The sequence below is a fragment of the Ahaetulla prasina genome, chromosome 1 (genome assembly GCF_028640845.1).
Source record: "Ahaetulla prasina isolate Xishuangbanna chromosome 1, ASM2864084v1, whole genome shotgun sequence".
Classification (NCBI taxonomy): Eukaryota; Metazoa; Chordata; class Lepidosauria; order Squamata; family Colubridae; genus Ahaetulla; species Ahaetulla prasina.
In genome coordinates this window covers 213,924,846-213,946,406 of record NC_080539.1, presented here as the reverse complement: position 1 = coordinate 213,946,406, position 21,561 = coordinate 213,924,846, and the positions used below count along the sequence as shown (strand labels likewise).

The following is a 21,561-nucleotide window of genomic DNA, read 5'->3' as shown; positions in this document are numbered from 1 at the left end:
AAAAAAGCATTATTGTATGCTTGAAATGGAAACAAATTACTTCTATCTATGTAATCTTATGCTATGTAGTTGTAAAATTGTGTTTAAGAATGGACCACGCACCGTTATAAAGGACTATGAAGTAATGCTAATGGGGAAAGATAATTAAGCTAATTTGATAGAAATTATGCAACCTAAAGCAAACAGCATAGCAGGACGCATGTATAATAATCATCTTGCAAATAGTATGGAACAGTGTTTCTTAATATTTTTCTTCTCAGGATACCTTCCCACTTTTAAAAATTATGAAGGACTCCCCCAAAGGGCTTTTGTTTATGTAGGCTACATTCATTGATATTTACCATATTAAAAATTAAAATGGATGCAATTGTAGGATATTCATTTATTGAATCATATAAAAATAATAATATTAAATGCATCTAATGTTCACATACAATTTTTCATGGCAAATCCTATTTTTAACAAATAAAATGACAAGAGAAGAGTGACATTGTTTTAAATTTTCGCAAATATCTTCAATATTTGGCAAATCATTTTGATTTCATGGATTGTAAGAAGGTCTTGGGGAACCCCCAGGAGTCCTCAGACTACAGTTTAAGAAATATTAGGATTCACAGAGATGAGTCTGTCACTTGAAGATAAAAGGGGTGAGAAGCTAACAAGTAGACCAAATGTTTTTCCCTGCAAGAAACAAAGGGAATAAAAATACCACTGTTGAAAAAATAAAGAAAAAAGCAATGGTTTTCCCACATTCAAATTCATACAAGCCAGACAGCAATTGGAATTTATTGCTCAGATGTTTGTGGTTGTCCAATCAAAATAAAGAAGGGGGGGGAATTGAAACATTTATAGATGGTCTACCTATATCTTAACCAATAAAAGTGAAATATTTGAGAAATTCACACTGCATAGTACTATGTAGAAGACAAGTTCAATAGCAAAATACAGAGATTAAAGTCGGATAACAGAATAGAATATTGCAAGTGGGAATTTGAAGAATATCTGAACAGTATAAAGGTTATAACACATATTAAAAACTTAAGTTATAGTTCTGAGAAAGAGGAGTCACAGAAATAAAAAAAATCACTTGCTGACATGATAAAGTGTCTTCTGGTTGATGCTAGATTACTAGATTATTTTGTAGGAGAAGCACCTCAGCAGCGCCACTAATTTACATTATCATTTACCAACAAAGGGCATGTGAATTATGAACTAGGTGCAGATCCAATCTGTAACACTTACCTATATTTGATTGCAAGACTTATGGACATGAAAGGGAGAAATTAAATTACAGAACCCCATCAGGAATAAGGGTAGACTATCAAGTAGGAGCAAAAAGGTTCAAAAGAGATTTGGAGAAGTTAAAAACTGGAGAAATACGAGCAGTTCCTAATAGCCACAACTGAGACGTGCAACTTCATTGCTTGCGGCTGTCAAGCGACACATCATGTGACCATGACTTGTGATTTTACTGCCAGCTTCTCCATTGATGCTGCTTGTTGGAAGTTGACTGTGAAGTGTGCATGGCTGTGGAATGTTGCAATGGTTGTGGATGCATGCTGGTTGCAAAGTGCCTAAATCCAGTGGTGGGATTCAGCCAGTTCGCACCACTTCGGGAGAACCAGTTGTTAATTTTCTGAGCCGTCTGGCAAACTGGTTGTTGGAAGAAATCATTAGGGTAGAGAACCGGTTGTTAAATTACTTGAATCCCACCACTGCCTAAATCTTAATTTCCCTACTGCAGGGACTTTGGCTGTTAAGTGTGACGACTAGTCCCCAAATTACTTTTTCGATGCTACTGTAAGTTTGAACAGTTGCTAAATAGGGCTGTTGTTAAGCAAGAATGACCTGTAAACATATTCTCATTTTAATGAAGGTTAATCTCAGATGAGCTGCAATATTTTGAGATATTAGAAATCTACTAATCTACTACAATCTACTTCTGCCTGTACCACTTGAATCAATTCAGAAAGCGCCCAAAGGGAACCAAGCACAAACAATATTTCACAGTCAGAAAAGTTTATTGAAAATGAGCCTGAAGAACCTGATATAGCGTCAAATTCAGAAGGGGCTGCTGACGCACAGGAAGACTAAGACCCAGAATTAGATTAAGAAGATCCCAAAGATCTAATAAAGGAATCCTTCCCAAGAGAATATGTTGCACAGATAAAACAAGGGAAGTGCCAGATCCCAGCTGATGGAAGGATGTACAGAGATTGCCAATGTTTGATGAAGACTCAGGTGACTCCTTACTATGGGGATTGTGCAGAAGTTAACAAATAAATTATTGTAATTTACTGTTGTGATGGCATCTGATGCACGACCCTCCCCATTACTGAATAGAGTAGCTTAGCTTTTTCCAGGGTAATTAATTTAGTGATCATTGCAATTTGCTAAGGTCGCCATTTAGCACCAATGGGGCAGAGATCAATGGTTACAGTAACAGTTTGACACGCAGTAAATGCAACTCATCACGGCACTTAGAAATAAGCTGATGATCACTTTCAGGGTGATTATTTATGATAAATTTGGATTGGTAGGGAATTACGTATGCTCTGCGATAGCCTCATCATGGGGGGGGTGTGTGTGTGTATGTGTGTGTGTGTGTGTTTGTTCCTGGGAGGGATAAGCAAAAAATGTTGGGAGTATGCATGAAGAACATACGAGGGTCATCCCAGCTACCCAACTAAAGCAAGCAACACCTATATTGGACAGTAGTAATATAAGAAGATGCTAGAAGCAGATGATTACTGACCATGACATCAATTCATAATGCACAAGAGAAGGAAATGGTAAACCATTTTTGTGTTTTTATTAAGAAAACCACATGGATAAAAAATATATAGTGATTGATGATATAGTGTCAGATGATGGGTCCCTCAGGTCAGATGACACTCAATAGGCTACTGAGGAAGATTGGAGGAACTTTTGGAATTCTAATGGGGTTTCTCCTGTAGCTAGCTAAGCCTTCGGGACATCTAACTGTCATACAGAAAAAGTAATTCTGAAATTGCAAAGACAGAATTACAATCAGAATGTGGAATGTAAGAAGCATGAAGATAGGGAAGTTCTATTACAAGATGAAACGAAACAACTAAGGACTGATATCTTAAGGAATCGGTGAATTGGGATGGACTTTCAGTCAGAAGATACACTGTTTATTTCTCAGGACATGAAAAACAAAGAAGAAATGGTGTTGCATTTAGAGTTAGGAAGGGTATAGCAAGAACAGTATTTGGCTAGAGTGTAATCAGCGATTGAATAAAATTGATCAGATTTTATGGCTAACTTTTTAATTTGATAATCATTCACGTTTATGTTCCAACCACTGTTGCAGATGAAAGGAAAGTTGATGACTTCTATGATCAGGTTTAATTCTTCTGGCTTCCTGTCCTGCAATATGCCAGAACATCAGCCCTGGGTGAAGGTCACTTACCTCAAGCAGGAGACCTGCCACTGGAGATTTTTCTCAATAGACTCCACATGAGTTGCAGCTCACTGTTCCTGCACGCTTGTTGATAGTCCTGAGGTGTTCTCTTCTGCGCCTCATGAAGGATGGAACAAGGCATTTTTCATATTCTCTATGAGACTAGGATCATTTCTCTGGGTGGTGCATTTGAATCTAAAGAAGCCAGACATGATGGCAGATGCAAAACTTCTAACAGCTAAAGTAACTGGAAAAGATCTCAACACATATCCGTTATAGCAGCCATCTATAGGAGTCAGAGCAAACAAATCAATTAATAAAGCAGCTGTTTCATGTACAGCAGTTCATGTTTGCTTAGGATCATCAAGTTTCTTCAATAAATCCTCTGCTTGCAACTTGGCAGGGCCCCAAAGGTATCAATTACCTCCTTTCCTAAAGGCTCAGCAGCAACCTGTCCTCCCATCCTTATCTGAAGTTGCTCTCTGAAGAGGTTTCTCTCAAGGGCACTGCTGGGTTCGTATCATTCATAAGCTGTTTTACATTTAAGTTCTGAGGGCTTTTCGGTGATGTAATTCAAAAAGTGAAGAAATCTGTTATCACAACATACACACTTTGGAAGTTTATTTTTATTTAATACATTTCTAGGCAGTCCTCAGTAAGGGCTTCATTTTAAATAACATGCCTGGAATCAGGGGTGAAATACTCCCGGATCGGACTGGCTCGCGCAATCCGGTAGCGATGGCGGCTACTGGTTCGAAGGACCAGTAGCAAAAATCCCTGCCCCCCCCCGCCTCTGCTGAGCCCCACTATCAGCACAGGGTTTTTTTTTTACTTTTAAAAGTAAACAATATTTTATCTTGTATTTATCTTGTATTTATATTGCTGCTTGTTTTTACCTGGCTGTAAACCGCCCTGAGTCCCTAGGGAGAAGGGCGGTATAAAAATCTAATTAAATAAGTAAATAAATAAATAAATAAAAGAAGATTTTGCTTCAGCCGAAACATGCCTTTAAAAGTATAAAAAAGTCTTTGAGGATCCCGCCCCTCAACTGAGATCGGCAGAGCCTTTAAACGTAAATAAATAAATAAATTAAAGGCTACTCTGGGGATCTCACCTGAGTTCCTCATCAGCAGAACCTTAAAAAACATGTAGAAAACCTCCTTTTAAGAGAGTCTAAGACACTTACCTGATTACTGATCGACCTCATGGCTTTTTTCCTAGCCAGAAAGCCCCAGTTTCCCTTTCAGCACCAGACAGAACTAATCTAAATTTAGCTAATCTATTTCACCACTGAGTGATTAATGCTGGCTGGCTTTGCTGGCTGAGGAACCCTGGGAATTGAAGTCCACAAACCTTAATAATAAAATAAAATATTTGTGCAGCTTTCTGAGATTTGGTGTGTTTCTGTAGTGTTTCACTCTAACTACACAAACACACAAAATCTCAGAAATGTATGTGGTATTGTGTGTATGTGTGTGTGTGTGTCAGTTGTGTGGTGTTGTGTGCGTGTAAAGTGTGAAAGTTGGTTTTTGAGCTTTTTGTGGCTGTGTGAAGTGTGAAGTGCAGCTGCTTTTACACTGTGTGTGAGTCAGTTGTGTTGTGTTGTGTTGTGTGTGTGTAAAGTGTGAAAGTTGGTTTTTGAGCTTTTTGAGCTTTTTGTGGCTGTGTGAAGTGTGAAGTGCAGCTGCTTTTACACTGTGTGTGAGTCAGTTGTGTTGTGTTGTGTGTGTGTAAAGTGTGAAGGTTGGTTTTTGGTACCTCTTATTGTTTTTTATACTTTATTTATTATTTTTATTATTTATTGTTATTGGCCACACCCATCCAGCCATCTGACCACCAAGCCACGCCCACCAATTAAGCCATGCCCACAGAACCGGTAGGGAAAATTTTTAGATTTCACCCCTGCCTGGAATTGTAGAGTGTGTAAAACATCTTGGTAGCAAAGGGCTACACACAAACATATGAAGAGGAATATAATGAAATTTCTCCACCAATAGTTAAAACATGCAAACTTTAGAATACTAAGTTGAAGCATCATTTAGAAGATTGCCTATGGAGCACTTTCATTTATCACATTAGCCTTTCTGCATTATGATCTGAATGAGTACATTTGCATGAGCCATCTACTTGGTTTTCAATAATCGGGTAAAGAAAAACTGGTATGTAAATTTTACAAAACCATATATGTTGTAAAATAAGCAGCCAAATCAGGGTCTGATAAATAAAAAGTTGCAAAACATGGGCTGTGAATAGGGAAATGCTGATACATGGTTATTCAGCATTCAAGAATTACACTGAATTTACATTCTCTATTTATGTAGCACTTAGACTTATATATCACTTCACTGTGCTTTACAGCTCTCTCTAAGTGGTTTACAGAATCAGCATATTCCCCCAACAATTTGGGTCTTCCATTTTACTGACCTCGGAAGGATGGAAGGCTGAGTCAACCTTGAGCTGGTTAGAATCGAACTGCTGGCAGTCGGCAGTCAGCAGAATTAACCTACAGTTCTGCATTCTAACCACCACGCCATTACAGCTCTTGATATAACTTGATCTAATGTGTAGAACATAAAAGAAACAGCTTGCAAACAAAGAATACTTTAAATAAAGAATGAAAGTAAAACAACTTGGAAATATTAGCTACTATCTTGGAACTGAAATTAAAAAGGAAAGAAGTGGAGCATGTTCACTTGATTGAAATAAAAAGTTTTGGTCCTAATGAAACTTCTAAGAGAGGCAAAAGAGTCAGGTACATTCATGGAAGGTGGGAACCTGAGCAAAAGGAGACCAATGGAAGTTGCCAAGTAATGACCAGCATAGAACAGGTTGAGAAAGTTACAATATGCTGCCTTTTGGGCAACCTGACATAGCAGGTGACCTGTTGAGTAGAAGGATGAATGAGCCAATTCGAGAGGGCTCATTTAAAAAAATTAGGCAGGTATTTGAAAGGAACTATGGGTTTTGATTTAAAACTGCGTGTGTGTATGTGTTTGTGTGTGTGTGTGTGTATAAAAAACTTACTGGATATAGAGATTTGGATTAACAGAATAACAGAGTTGGAAGGACCTTGGAGCCTTCTTCCCATTGGCGTTTCTGTCAATGGGAAATCGTGCGTTTTGCAGTTCCACGTAAAATGCTGCAAAATTGGACCAGGAATTAGGCCTGGAGTTAATTATGAGTTTCTGAAGTTTTACACAAGGCACCTGGTATACTTACAATTTGTGGAAGGAGCAGATTACTGAAAGGGGACGATAGTCTCAAAAGCTTCCTAGCAACCTGTAGTTTTTGCCAGAAGAACAGGGCAACTGAAGGTTACACCAATGCCAGATAAGTGCAAGTGAATTGAAGTTCATACTTGTGAACTTTTGGAGGTTTTAGTATTTAGTTACTAGAGGCTATTTTCTCCCTGGATATCTAGAGATCACATACATGACTGATTTTAGAAAATCTGCTGCCATTTATTGGAGCAGAATAATCTCCAGCTGCTATTGAAGTTGATTGATAGTTTATTCATCACCTCTGCATCAGGAAATTGAAACCTCTGTGGATTATTTTTTTTCTTGTGTATTTGTGGATTATACATAGTCTGTGATTCAAAGGAAAGGAAATGTAGTGAAGTGTGAGCTTGCACAAGGGGAAATAGGAGGAGAAACTTAGAAAAAATAGAAGGGGATGAATATGGGATGGTAGGCTGTTTCGGCAGGTTTGAAATAGGAAAAAACATTAAACTGCTGTCATTTGAAAGAAAAATCTCACATTCTTCAATAAAGACAGCAAGTATATGGCTTGCTATCTTCTCCTCCACCTGTCACTGTCTGCCTGACTATGTTACCACCCTCCCTTTCCAAAGGGACCGTTAATCTACCATAGCTTTTTGAGGTTTCTACTAAAGGAGAGGTTTAACAGGTTTATTGTCATCATATTCAATATTTCTCCTCTTTACTTAAATCCATGATGACCTTCTCCAGCCTTAGCCTTTGGACTTCACAATAGAAAGCAATATTAAAGAGGACACTATTTGGGAATGGTGAATCTAATATTTACTTAATTACTTAGTGTCTCGGAGCCAGTTTGGGGGCACTATTAAGGCACCAGGCTGGGAGTTCTAATCCTGCTTGAGGCAAGAAGTCAATTGGGTGACCCTGAGCCGGTTACTCTCTCTCAACCCTGGGAAGAACACAAGATCAAACCATTTCTGAAAAATCTTGCCAGGAAAACTACACGAGTAGTCCAAGCAGTCATTAGGAGTCTATACAGTACTGACTCATAGGTGCACATGATTACTATATTTGTTAATTACCCCAATCTTTCAACTTTGAATGGTATACAACAAAGTGAAACAATGAAAATTCCCTATCTGCTGGCCCTTTGGGAAATATTTATGAGTACCTATTAGTTCTTTCAAGACAAACTGCACTGGATTGTAGTGTTTAAATGAATGATCTATGAACTGCATATCCTCAGATTTCAGATTAGATTCATTCTAGAATACCTAAGACAAATGTCCAAGACATTCTCCATTTGCAAAGTGAAAATAAAAAGTCTTATCATTTGGAGTATTATTTCAAGTATGTTTCATCAACTACACTTATACGTATAGCCGGAACAGATGTTAACAATGTGTACTTATGGACCATTTCACACATTGTACAGCAAGATTTTCCAAGAATATACAGTAAAACTGTAGTAGGAATAATAATAATAATTATTATAATTACTATTATTGGTCATTAGTTGACTGACTTTCATGTTTAATGAATAAAGTATATAATAATAATAATAAAAGCCATACTTGGGTTTTCAGTGATCACATTTGAAAATGATACACCTACATTTGCATACCTGTTTTCTCATTCGTACTGACCTGACCTATCCAAGTATTAATGAAAAAGCACAGTCTGTGCATTTTACTAAATATATGTGCATTCTACTACATATATGAATACTGTATATCTAATTTCCAAGTCAAAATAATTGGATACGATAGAACTTTATTTGTAGTGGTGTTTGAGGGGGTAGAATTGCCAGCTTTATGTCTCAGTAAACCTCTGCCACTTGGTTCACTAACTCCACATTTTAAACCTGGCCTGGGTTGGAAACTATATTCATGTGATCAACTTGAAAGAAAACTCTTTCTTGGCTTGAGTTCTGTGCTCTTCATCCTATACGTTTCACAGGATTTGATTTGCAGCCTGGATTAAATCAGCCTGTTCATTGTATCTTGTTACTCTCTGGCGAAATCAGTGGGATGTAAAAGCTTTGAAATGTAGATGCACCCAAGATATTTAATGGTCGACAACCTTGGTCCCTTCTGCAAATCTGCTTACAAGCAGATGTTCTGTGACGGAGTCCATGTTCCAGACTTTGCCGAATAGGAAATTAACCCTGTTATCTCTGCTGTTTTGTATGTTGACTTGTGTTGTGTTCCCCGAGTATATATACACAGCAAAGGCACAAACAGCAGCTGCCTGTTACAAATAGATAGTTGGAGAGGAATGGAAGCCTCTACAATAGGGAGCCTCTACATAAGCTTAATGTAGTGATAGACAAAAAGACTCTACATATGTTTTTAAGTACTTCAAGAACAGCAGCAGTTTAGCATTATATGAGAGATGCAGGCCAAATTCAGCCCAAGAGCAACTTCAGTTATAGTTCTTGTCATTTAGTCCTATCATCATCATTTTAGCCATTGTCTACCCACTGTAGGATGAAGGTCTCTCTTCCGCCAATACAGGACCAATACAATCCTGAACTTTCTTCTGCCAATTGGCTCTGCAATACTTGCTGATGTTATTGATCCATTTTGTTTTAGGTCTCTTTTGTGGATGTTTTTTATCAATGGGATCCATTCTATGACTGCCTTGGTCCACCTGCCATCAGTTCTTGCTGTGACCAGCTCACTCCCATTTCAATTCTTTTACTCTCTAGATGATATTCTATGCTTTCATTTGTTCTCTAGTTCTAGCAATATGGTGGGTGTAACCCTGAAGAAATAGATGTTCATTACATCCTTCAGCCTCTAGAATAAGAATCTCATATTTAAAAACAAATCTCTGTAAATAAAATATAGTACATCAGAGATAAATAATTTAATTAATTTAAATTAATTTAATTTTGTCCTCTTTTTCCCCCTGCTACTTTTCTACTTGCAGGGGTATCTTTAAAAAAAACACAAGTAAATTAAATTGCTAGTTTGCCCCCCCCCCATTTGACATTGTTGCTTGGGAGACACTCACTGTTGGCGCTTGGACCCAGGCAGTTTCCTCCCCCTCTTGGTGTCATTGTGTTGGATATGTGACATTTTTATACATAAAGTGAAACTGACATTGGAAGAAGTGACGTAGAAATGTCACCCATAACAATTGAGAAAGATTGGAAGGGATGAAAACTATAAATTTGCTTGATGTGTTAAGCTTATCAGACTCCTAACCTATTTGCATTTTTTTCATTTGTTAGTTTGCTATCCATGAAGATTGGAAGGATGTCACACCATACTGTTCTACTGAATTTAGGTACTGTAATCTTAGGGGAAACACCAGTGCCTCCCCGCAAAGCAGATTCAAAGTGATATGCAGTGATAGCTCATTGATTCCCTGTTGCCAAAAAAAATCTGGGTAAATGACAAATAGCTTTGCTAATATAGTTTACATTGGCACAAAGTTGACAGTCCAACTCATCCTTTTATTCATTTGTATGCATAACAGTATTTAGCAGGAATATTTATTTCCACCTGACTTTACAAAATATTCTGAGATCTTTCCCTCATTTGCTGCAAACCATGTAAGGCTTCCCCCCGCCCCACCCCGAATCTATGCTATTGCCTTCTGTTTATCTCCTGTGAGACAAGTTTAAGTTGCTCTTAGTAGTACCAGCATTAGGTAGCATTTCTCCCTTATTACAATGCTCTCCAAAGCGTACACAATCTATTAGAGGCTGTTACCTTTCGCCTTGGAAGGGCAGTCAGCGACTAACAATGACTGGAGAGGGAGGTGGGAGATAGATAACAAGGGGGACAGTACATATTGAAGTACAACTTCAAAAAAGCCAACTATGACCTTATAAACAACAATCTTTCATCTCTGGACTGGCAAAATCTGTTCTCAACCTGTATAACTGCTGAAGACCACTATAGAGTTTTCCTACTTGAAATCAATAGAGTCATTAAACTATACTTACCACAAACTACCACTAAGATCAGGAAAAGCAAACTACCCATATCAATAAAAAAGTTTCAATCTAAAAAAAAATCCCTCTGGAGAAGAAACAAAAAAGGCTATGTAGCAAATTTTAAAAATCGCTACAGAATTATATGCAACCAAATAAAAATTGAATGCACAAATTACCACACTAAGCAAGAAGAGGACCTTCTGCGCACAAATTCCAATCGTGCCTTTTATAATTTTATGAACAATAAGCTTAAAGACTCTGGATCCATCCCACCACTAAAAAATTCTAACGGCAAAGAATGCAATGATGAAACAACTAAAGCAAACCTCTTTAACACATTCTTTGGCTCAGTTTTTGTTAACAGTGATGGCACATATCTGACATTTCCAAATCGTACAAGCAATGAGTATGACGACTTAACACATATAGATTTCACAGAAGATAATGTTGGAAAAGCTCTTCACAACTTGAAACCATCTCTATCTATTGGACCTGATGGACTATGTGCCTACTTCTTAAAAAAACTTTCCACTAATTTAGCAGAACCCCTAAGTATAATCTTTGATAAAGCTTTCACGACCAGTTCCCTTCCCAATCTTTGGTCACTAGCCACAGTCATTCCAATCTTCAAAAAAGGAGACCCCAGCTTAGTTGAAAATTACAGACCAATCTCCCTATGCTGCGTTGCCTGCAAAGTAATGGAATCTATCATCAACCAATCCATTACTTCCAGTTAGAAATATACAACCTACTCTCTAATAAACAATTTGGTTTCAGAAAAAAATTATCATGCAACTTACAACTTCTCCACTGTAAAAACATATGGACTGCAAATTTTGATCTAGGCAAAACAATAGATGCAATCTACATAGATTTCTGCAAAGCTTTTGACTCAGTAGTACATGATAAACTTCTCCTAAAACTAAAATCCCATGGCATTTCAGGACCCCTTCACAATTGGATATCTGCTTTTCTGTCTAACAGACAACAAGTGGTTAAAATTGGTAATGCTCTGTCAAATCCTGTTCCTGTCAAGAGTGGCGTTCCTCAAGGTAGCGTTCTTGGACCAACTCTCTTTATACTATACATAAATGATCTTTGTGACCATATCTTAAGTAACTGTGTTCTCTTTGCTGACGATGTCAAACTGTTTAACACCACCGACAATACATCTACCATTCAAAAAGACCTTGATCATCTAACCGCTTGGTCTAAAATTTGGCAACTACAAATCTCAACCAGCAAATGCTCAGTCTTATATATTGGAAAAAAGAACCCAATCACTAAGTACATGCTTGATGGACATTACCTTACAGATGACCCCCACCCTGTCAAAGACCTTGGAGTTCTCATATCTAATGATCTAAGTGCCAAAGCCCACTGCAACTACATAACAAAAAAGGCTCTAAGAGTTGTTAACCTAATCTTACGTAGCTTCTTTTCCAAAAACACCACACTACTGACCAGAACATATAAAACATTTGATAGGCCAATTCTTGATTACAGCTCGCCTGTCTGGAACCCATACCACATTTCTGACATCGATACGGTTGAACGTGTCCAGAAATATTTTACAAGAAGAGTTCTCCACTCCTCCCTAACCAACAGAATACCTTATCCCACCAGACTTGAAATCCTAGGTTTAGAAAACTTGGAACTCCATCGCCTTCGACAGGACCTGGGTTTAACTCATAGAATCATCTATTGTAATGTCCTTCCTGTTAATGACTACTTCCGCTTCAACTGCAATAGTACAAGAGCTACCAATAGATTTAAACTTAATGTCAACCGCTGCAATTGGATTGCAGAAAATATGATTTCTGTAACAGAGTTATCTGTGCTTGGAATGCATTACCTGTCTCTGTGGTCTCTTTTCATAACCCCAAAAGCTTTAGCCAAAAACTATCTACTGTTGACCTCACCCCATTCCTAAGAGGACTTTAAGGGACGTGCATAAGAGCACAAATATATATATATGTAGGTCTTTGGTTGTTCGGGTTTTCTCCCGTGTAAAATTAGAAGTGTCTTGGCGACGTTTCGACGAAGTCTCATTCGTCATCTTCAGGCTTCAGCTTCGTGCTTCTGGGAGCAAAGTGTGATTGCAGCTGTTTCTTCCTTTTTAACTGCTAGTGGGGGTTTGAACTGATTGGGTGGGAGCTTGGCTGTGCTCTGATTGGATGGGGGGTTTTTTGTGCTCTGATTGGCTGGGGGTGTGTCCTGTTTGGGTGGGGTTTGGTTGTGCAGGACACACCCCAGCCAATCAGACACAGGACACACCCCAGCCAATCAGAGCACAGAAAACCCCCATCCAATCAGAGCACAGCCAAGCTCCCACCCAATCAGTTCAAACCCCATTTGAGTCTGCTTTCTGTGTGTCTGTGTGGTGGTGACATGCTGTGTGGCACTCATGAGTGTGGGTCTGGTGTCATTCCTCGTGTTAGGGACTCGTTTGTCAATATATATATATATATATAAATATATATATATATATATATATATATATATATATATATATATATATATATATATATATATATATATATATATATATATGCTTATACTTCCTTGTTTCTCCTCATATATATGTGTATATATTATATAATCCTTTTGTGTGATGCTTGTGTATATTGTTATGACACAATTAATTAATTAATTAATTAATTAATTAAATATTATGTCAGCATAGTTTGCTGCCAAATAAAGAATGGGTGGAGATCACTTTCAGCCAGGATACTTTCTGGATGCTTCGAGAAAGCTGGTTTAATATAGTTGGTTCCAGTCTATGAGGTAACACAAAATATGTTGGGTCAATGGGTACTGGGTATGCTCTGTCTACGTAGCCTTGGTGACTAGGCAAGTGGGTGAGAATTCCCTAAGAATGGGGTCTTCATTTTGTTCCATTTCATGAATCATAAATGGTTGGTTTGTCCTAAACAAAATGAGAGTTGTCACAAGTTCAAGGCTTTGCTTTATAGTGGATCCAATTTGTTTTCTTGCTTTATCTCTGCATTTCTTTTCAATGTTTAACCTGTTTTATATTAAGAACACATCAAAACCAACAGATGTCTGCTTTTCATCTCATCTTTATTGGTGGCAAGCCAGAATCTGGGTTTTGAAGGGTGGATCTGAAGCATGAGAAATAACTGGCAGTGCCAAGAAAGGAGTCAATGGAATAGCCTGGAGCTCAGCTAGTGTGAAAATACAATCCCTAGTATTTTCCACCACATTATGAAGATGGGTTGAACCACAGATCTAGAACAAAATGTGCAAGAGCTAGCTCAAGAGGTCTTATCTGCTTGTGAAATGGTTGGCTGATTGGAATGATATTTGGGCATTTTCTAAGAAGCAGCCCTGCAACAAATAATCTAATGAAAAGAAGCATTATAAAAAGAAGACTAGAGAAGACAACTCTAAAGTAATTGCAAATACACAGACTGGATGAGACAAAAATATATAGCACTCTCTCACATTTGCCAACTAAGTTCAGTGCTAGATTCTCCAGTGAGACCTAAATTCAAATCTTTCCTCAATCACTAACTCTAACCTTAACGTGGATTCAGTCGCTCAATCTCAGTTTAGCCTACTCACAAGATTGCTCTAAAGCGTAAAGTGGAAATTGTGCTCTCCTTGGACAAAAATGTAACAAATAAAAAATACAGTGAGATATCATCTTATCAAATCAGAGGTATTATGTTGGCCCCATTTGTTTACAAAAAAGATTTGACTTTATTCTTTTTTTTATATATAAAAAAGTTTTATTTTTACATTCATATCCAACAACTCATCCAATGTAGAGTCATATACAATTAGTCAGGCTTGCCCAATCACCACCCCCTCCTTTTAACTCTCTTCCCTCTTCTACCTTTCCAGACCTTCCTCCCCTTCTCTTATCTACATCTTCTCCTCCCTCCACCCTATACCTTCCTTCTCCCTCTTCTACCCCTCTTCCTTCCTCTTCTCCCTCTTCTCCTCTTTCCTACCTCCTACTCTCTCCTCTTTTCTCCGTCCCCACCATTCTAAAATGGTAGCTGGGCAGACCCGACCCTACATTAATTATATTTATACATCTTCAATAATCCCTGTACATTAACCATCACTCCATCCTCTACCCTCAACCCTCCAATTCCCCTCCCCCCTACCCCCCCCCCCGACTTCCCAGAACAAAATGCAGGGTATCAAAACTAACAATCATAATCCAAAATAAATCTTAAATTATAATCTCTAGTCACTCCACACATAATCACACTCTCAATTCCCCTCTCCTTCAAAAATATATCTAATACAAAATATTTCCTAAATTTACTCATATGCTATTCGATATTTTTTTATCTGATACTTATTTTGAATATAATCAATCCACATTTTCCATTCTAAAATATATTTTTCTTGTGTATAGTCTTTCAAATAAGCAGAAATTTTTGCCATTTCTGCCAGATTTGATACTTTGAGTGTCCATTCTTCAATTGAATGAAAGAATGAAGAATTGACTTTATTCTTTATGAATAAAATCTGTAGTAATGTTGCTTGTTGTAAAAGAATAATAATAAAATTACATACTTAGTTCCTTAATCCAAAGACCATCATTTAAGATCTGGCTAAGGGGTTGTATTGATTTTTCCAGAGATACTGCTGTGAAGTCAAAGACAAACACAACCTGTCTGTTTTAGGTGCAAACATTATTTCCATCTGTTGAAACCACAAAATCTTTCACACATTGGCACATTAATTCATGGAAATCAGACATGTGCTCAGAATGGGAAGTTTTTGTACACCTCTTTCTGCAGCCAGCTTGGGCACTAGTTAAAGTCCCCTCACTTTCTTTCAGATCTGTATTCAGAATTTGATTTTGACCATGTGTCAAAAATAAAAATATAATATTTAAAATATAAAAATATTTAGATAATCATAAATAGAACTGGGAAGTGGATCAAACTGTACTACATTGATAAAGGTACCAAAACCACATTTTTATAGGTACACGTAAAGACAGTTTTACATTTCACAGTGAACAGACTCTTACATAATACCAATCAATCAATTATAAGGAACATGACAGAAACACCCAGTTTCTATTGTTTAAAACACTCTTCCTAAAATGATTGTAATTTCGGAACTGATGCTGTTGAGAATAATTTTCTCCTGCATTTTCCCCTATCAGTTCTTATTCAATATGATGTAAGAAGTGACCAAATATCTACAGTGAAGAAGTGACCAAATGTGTACGTGAATGGCCCCTCTATCATCCGACAATAATGTCTCTCAAGTTCTGTGGCTTCTCTGGTTTCCTGCACTTCCCTTAAATCCCTAAAAAGACACCAGAAGGAAATTCCTCTTAAGGAAGTTTGAGCAGCCAGGAAAGCTTCAGAGGGATGAGAAAATGTGTAACAGAGGACAATAGCGAAAGCACAAACGCTTTCATCTTCTACAGTGGGGGTGGGAACATTCAAAACTTCAAGAAAAAAATTGGACAACATTCTTAAGCACGAAAATAAGGTCAAAAATGTTTCATCTGCAGACAGCGGGGATAAGAGGATTTCCCTCCTTTTTCCTGGGAGTGGGAAAGAGAATTCCTAAGAGCCTCCACAAGGACCGTTTCCAAGAAAAACCTGGACAGAGAAATGCTTACAAGCAAGGATCAAGGAATGTGAAAATGTATGTGAAAAAGAGGGGTGGGGGTGGGGAGCCAGGAAGTGAGAAGGAAGCCAATATGAGATCTCTCTTACATTTTCTCCCATCACTTCCACATGTGGTTTGTCTGCAGTGAAGGAGCTAGGCCACATAGGCTCCAGGAGGCGCGGGAGGCTGCATCTGCAAAGGTTTACCTGCGTTCTGATGATGTGAATGATTGTTGACAAAGGCTGTTTCTGCAAGGGATGAATTCAGTCTAAGCAGATGGAGAGCTGGTTTATTACAACCCAGGTGGTTTGTGTGGTGTGACAGCTGGCTTGGGAGGCTGAGCTAGCCTATCAAGTCCTAATCAGTCTTTATGCCCTTAGGTCATCCTCTTCTCCCAGTGGCAAGGCAGCAAAACTTTTGCTTAGCCACATCTGCAGCTTATCCCCTTGCTTTGCTTCACAACATTCCTCATTTTTCATGCTTGTGACTGGCCACCTAAAGAGCATTGGTGATTCTGCAACTATTTAATAACCCATATTGTTCCCATAATTCAGGTCTGGTCCATCTGTTTCGTGTTTGGATTAGCCTGGGTAGAACAGGACCAGTCAAGAGGACGTACATTTTACTTGTGGCTTAATTGTTGCCATATTTTTCTGTTTTTTAAAATCGGGTCCTCATGAGATTGATGTGGCATTGTCAAAACACACCACACAATTTTGGAAACAATAAAGTTAGCTGATGCACCAAGCAAAACAAAGGAAAAATCAAGGCAACCACTTGATCAATCTTAGGGCAATTAATTATAGCTGTGTAAACCCCAAAAGAAGGCGAGTAAATGTTCAAATCTCTCCCTCCCTCCCTCCCTCTCTCTCCCTCCCTCTCTCTCCTTCCTTCCCTCTCTCTCTCTCCCCCTCTCCCTCTCCCTTCCTCCCCCTCCCTTCTCGGCTTCTGAACCTCCTCTGTATTTCTTAATAGTAGAATCCACTAATATAATTTTTGCTCGTGTGTATGTGTATCATGTAAAAATTGATGGACACCAAGAGATGTGGGTCAGCAACAATTGTGGGGGATTTATACAGTTTCAGAAGAAATAGAGACTTTTAGCAGTCTTATTCTGATATAAAGTCATTTCTAAGCAGTTGCTCCAGTTGTGAGTAAGCTAGGCATAATATGATTGCCCGCTTGAAACTGCCTTAATATGATTGCTTTGTGCTTTTGAACATTCAGATCTCTTTCTGGCCTTAATACATGTTTTTTCTTGATTCACCATGTTGGAATGTTTAAAAAAGCCATATGTACTATACTTGGTGAGCAGCTGGTTAGCTTCACTAATTATTGAGCAATATCCATTTTTTCATAAACATCGAAAATTGTAAGATAAGGTTCAAACTGTTGCTGAACTATAACTGCCTGTATATTTCATCCCTAACTCAGCATAACATCTTCTATTTTGTTAACTAATCTACAGAGGAATCTTTGCTTCTTTCTCCTAGGGTTATCTATCCGCCTGTTGACTCCTCTGAGGGACCGCCATTTGCAGGGATTCTGGAATTGTAGCTTTTCAGTTGCATCCCTATTCTTGGGCTATCAGAGTAGATATTCCAGAGATCAGAATGGCCCCTAATCTCCAAGCTGTCAGAACATTTTTAAAAATCTGGTTGTTCTACTAGGCCACATGATGTCTCTCTTTGGTGAGCAATTGTGATTTGATTTTTAGTCCACCAAGTGTGGTATTTGGATATATGGATTTGTTCTATGGCTATTATTTATAGTGTTCCATTTAATTTTGCTTGTAATCTGAATCTGGAACAATGGGGACTTGCATGCTGATCAGAGTCAATTTATCTGAAGTGATTTATGAGCTTTGCAATACATAAACATTACTATTACTATTTATTAATGTTATTATTGCTAAACTACATTTACAATGCAATATCATTCCGCCTAAATATAAAGGACATCTACCAGGCTTATGTCTTATGAATACAATTTTATTTGAGCTATAGGAAATTGTCTGCCACAGAAGTTATCTCGATAGTAAGGAAAATCCGATCACGTTAATAGCTGGTGTTAATTCTTGCTGGGGCCAAGGAGAGATGTGAAGACATGGCTGTTTGGTTCTGCAACTAATTTAGCATGATATTGAAGAAGGTCACATCGGAGGATCTCTCAACTGTTGCAATGTCCAAAATGTGACATGAAGATGAACGACTGTTTCCTAAACCAGTTTTTGACATCTAGGAACAGGAGTTCAAGGTACTCCATGGGAGTTCAATTTCCTTGTGACCTCCAAGCTATTTCTTGAGGTTATCAGGAAGAGACTGTGGTTAACAAACAAACAATCCCTTTCAGAATCAGAAGCAGTTGATTGTTAGTTGGATAAGCCATTTATTATCTGTGTTGTTGAAAATCCATCATCTGCAACAAATCGGCTCTTTCAACTAATACTTTATGACCTTAATGCTGAGAATTTTGTCTAACACAGTACTTCAATGTCTGTGAAACATTAGTGATGTTTACTGATTGTTCAACCATTGGAGAAGTCAGCATGGTATCATTGTATAAAATGATTCAGGGCCCCAGCATCTTTTTGGAAGAGTCCACGAGAAACTCACAGCTTAGTACCCGTTTTATATACAATCATACCAACATGAGGTAATGGACCAAGGCAGAAATTACATTTTCTATCTCTGTGAAATTGCATTGAGCAGTGGGTATTCTAATGAATCTGATTTTAAGGGTGAGGAAACTGCAGTATGAAGAGATATAATTAAGCATTCTGCGGATGAACAGACTTTGGGTCACATGATTAGAAATTCCATCCTTGATGTGATTTAATGTGTTATAATAAAAAGTAGACTAAACAAATAGAAGAAAAAGATATGCACACAGATGTATAAAATAGCTGCGGGTTGTGGGGGGAAAGGGAATATGAAAGGATGAGAATATTGTCAACCCTGAAGCTGACCTGACCCTGACATATATATATATATCAAAATATATTTTGATCTTATCCAAGGCTGGATGGGGTGCTGTGGGTTGAAACAAAGTGCAAAAGAGGAACAAATTATACATTAAAAAAACCAGATTATACTGATGATACATGGCAATTCTGTAAGCAACAAAAAGTGGAAATCCCATCAAACAAAGCATGCAAAAGTGATCACCCAGCCAGGGTGATTGTGAACAATTAAGTTTTTCTTCCCACCCCCTCCATTTCTGACTGCCCAGGTTGTATTTATTGCTAGGTATGAAAAGTTGTCATGTATGTATGTGCGTATTCAACAGAGAATGGGCTCTCAGTGACATTAGGACCAGTTTGGCTAATTATCCTGAAAGTTTCTCCAACTTTCCCACTTATGGCCAAATTCTCGGATAAAATGATGGTCACAATTTCCATTTTTTTAAAAAAAATGTTTGTAGCCTGAGCCATGCACATAAAAATAGAGGCAGGACTCATCTAGTCATGGCCACCAGTGTTGATTTTCGTTTCCCCATCCCCTCAGACATCTCAAGTCCAGGGGGACTTTGTGGCGAACTATTCTTGAGCATGCGTGTCATAAAGGGAAGCAAATCACTCTACCATTCAAACTAACCATTGAAATGTAATTGCACAATTTATTTTTTATTTATTTATTTTATTTGTCACAACAGTATATATAAGCAAAAGCATGAAATAACTATACAATATATAAGCATATATATAAGTATGAGTATGAAATAACTATATTAATTGGATATAATGAAAGGAAACAATAGGACAGGAACGGTAGGCATGCTTGTGCTCTTATGCATGCCCCTTATAGACCTCTTAGGAATGGGGTGAGGTCAATAGTAGACAGTTTTTGGTTGAAGCTTTGGGGATTTTGCGAAAAGACCACAGAGTCAGGTAGTGTATTCCAAGCATTAACAACTCTGTTACTAAAGTCATATTTTCTGCAATCAAGACTGGAGCGGTTAACATTAAGCTTAAATCTATTGTGTGCTCGTGTATTGTTGCAATTGAAGCTGAAGTAGTCTTTGACAGGAAGGACATTGTAATAGATGATTCTATGACTTAAACTCAGGTCATGTTGAAGGCGGTGTAGTTCTAAATTTTCTAAATCCAGGATTTCAAGTTTGGTGGCATAAGGTATTTTGTTGTATTCAGAGGAGTGGAGAAGTCTTCTTGTAAAATATTTCTGGACACGTTCAATTGTATTGATGTCAGAAATGTGGTATGGGTTCCAGACAGTCGAGCTGTATTCAAGAATTGGTCTAGCAAATGTTTTATATGCTCTGGTTAGTAGTGTAGTGTTTTTGGAGAAGAAGCTACACAAGATTAGGTTTACAACTCTTAAAGCCTTTTTAGCGATGTAGTTGCAGTGGGCTTTGGCACTTAGATCATTTGATATGAAAGGTCTTTAACAGGGTAGGGGTTATCTGTAAGGTAATGTCCATCAAGCTTGTACTTAGTGTTTGGGTCCTTTTTTCCAATATGTAAGACTGAGCATTTGCTGGTTGAGATTTGGAGTTGCCAAGTTTTAGACCATTCAGATACAAAGTCAAGGTCTTTTTGAAGGGTAGCTGTATTGTTGGTGGTGTTAAATAGTTTGACATCGTCAGCAAAGAGAATCACTGACACCCGGTTGTATGGTGAATCTCGACAGCAATTTGTTGTTCATAAAGCTGCTTGCTTGGGTTTCTTAATGTTTTTGCTTGGCTCCAGCAATTCTCATAGATTCTGGACAAAAGGTACGGAGATACATTGAGAAAACTTTCTGTAAATATCCTCCAGTGGTTGTGAATAGGATTGCATATCGGATAAGGATCTCCACTGTCTGATGCTTGGGCCAGAGATTGGTGTACAATTTTGTGTTGTGGAATTCAGCATAGGCTTCTTAGTTTTATGATTGGCAAAATTTAATCTGTAAACTTTGAACCTTTAACAACAGTCCCCCAAACATTGTTACGGGGACTCCCAATTCTTTTTGACTGGTGGCAACATTTGGAGTCTTGTAAGCATACAATAAATACTCATTAAAATGGCATTTTGTTGGAAGTGTGGCCAGGCATACAGGAAAACACCCATTTAACACACAACAAACCGATAAACATGCTCCTCCACATCTTCTCTTACCCTACCATGTCTGTTCACTTCTATCTTTTTATCTAGAGAGGCAAAGCATTGGTCACCAATGCCCATTCATTTTTTTTAATCTTCTAACACTCCAATTCTCTTGTGTTACATGCAAGGCTCATACGCATTCTCAGAAGGAAAGATGATTCTTGAAGCGAACATTTTGTTCTTTCACAACGTGCAAGGTTTCCATTTTATTTTTAGAGTGAAGATCATAGTATATCTTCTA

The 21,561-nt window shown here is 37.9% G+C and overlaps 1 long non-coding RNA gene across 2 annotated transcripts; it reads right to left on the bottom strand.

Annotated features, from left to right (window-relative positions):
- Positions 1-375: 375 nt before the first annotated feature.
- LOC131201759 (uncharacterized) lies at positions 376-4,673 on the bottom strand. 2 transcript variants are annotated; one of them, XR_009155994.1, is made up of 3 exons: positions 4,614-4,673; positions 3,437-3,622; positions 376-681 (listed from the first exon to the last, which is right to left on the bottom strand). It is a non-coding gene; the product is annotated as an uncharacterized LOC131201759 (long non-coding RNA). The 2 variants fall into 2 exon arrangements; XR_009155992.1 differs by having other exon boundaries at positions 3,437-3,713; positions 4,614-4,667.
- Positions 4,674-21,561: the final 16,888 nt, after the last annotated feature.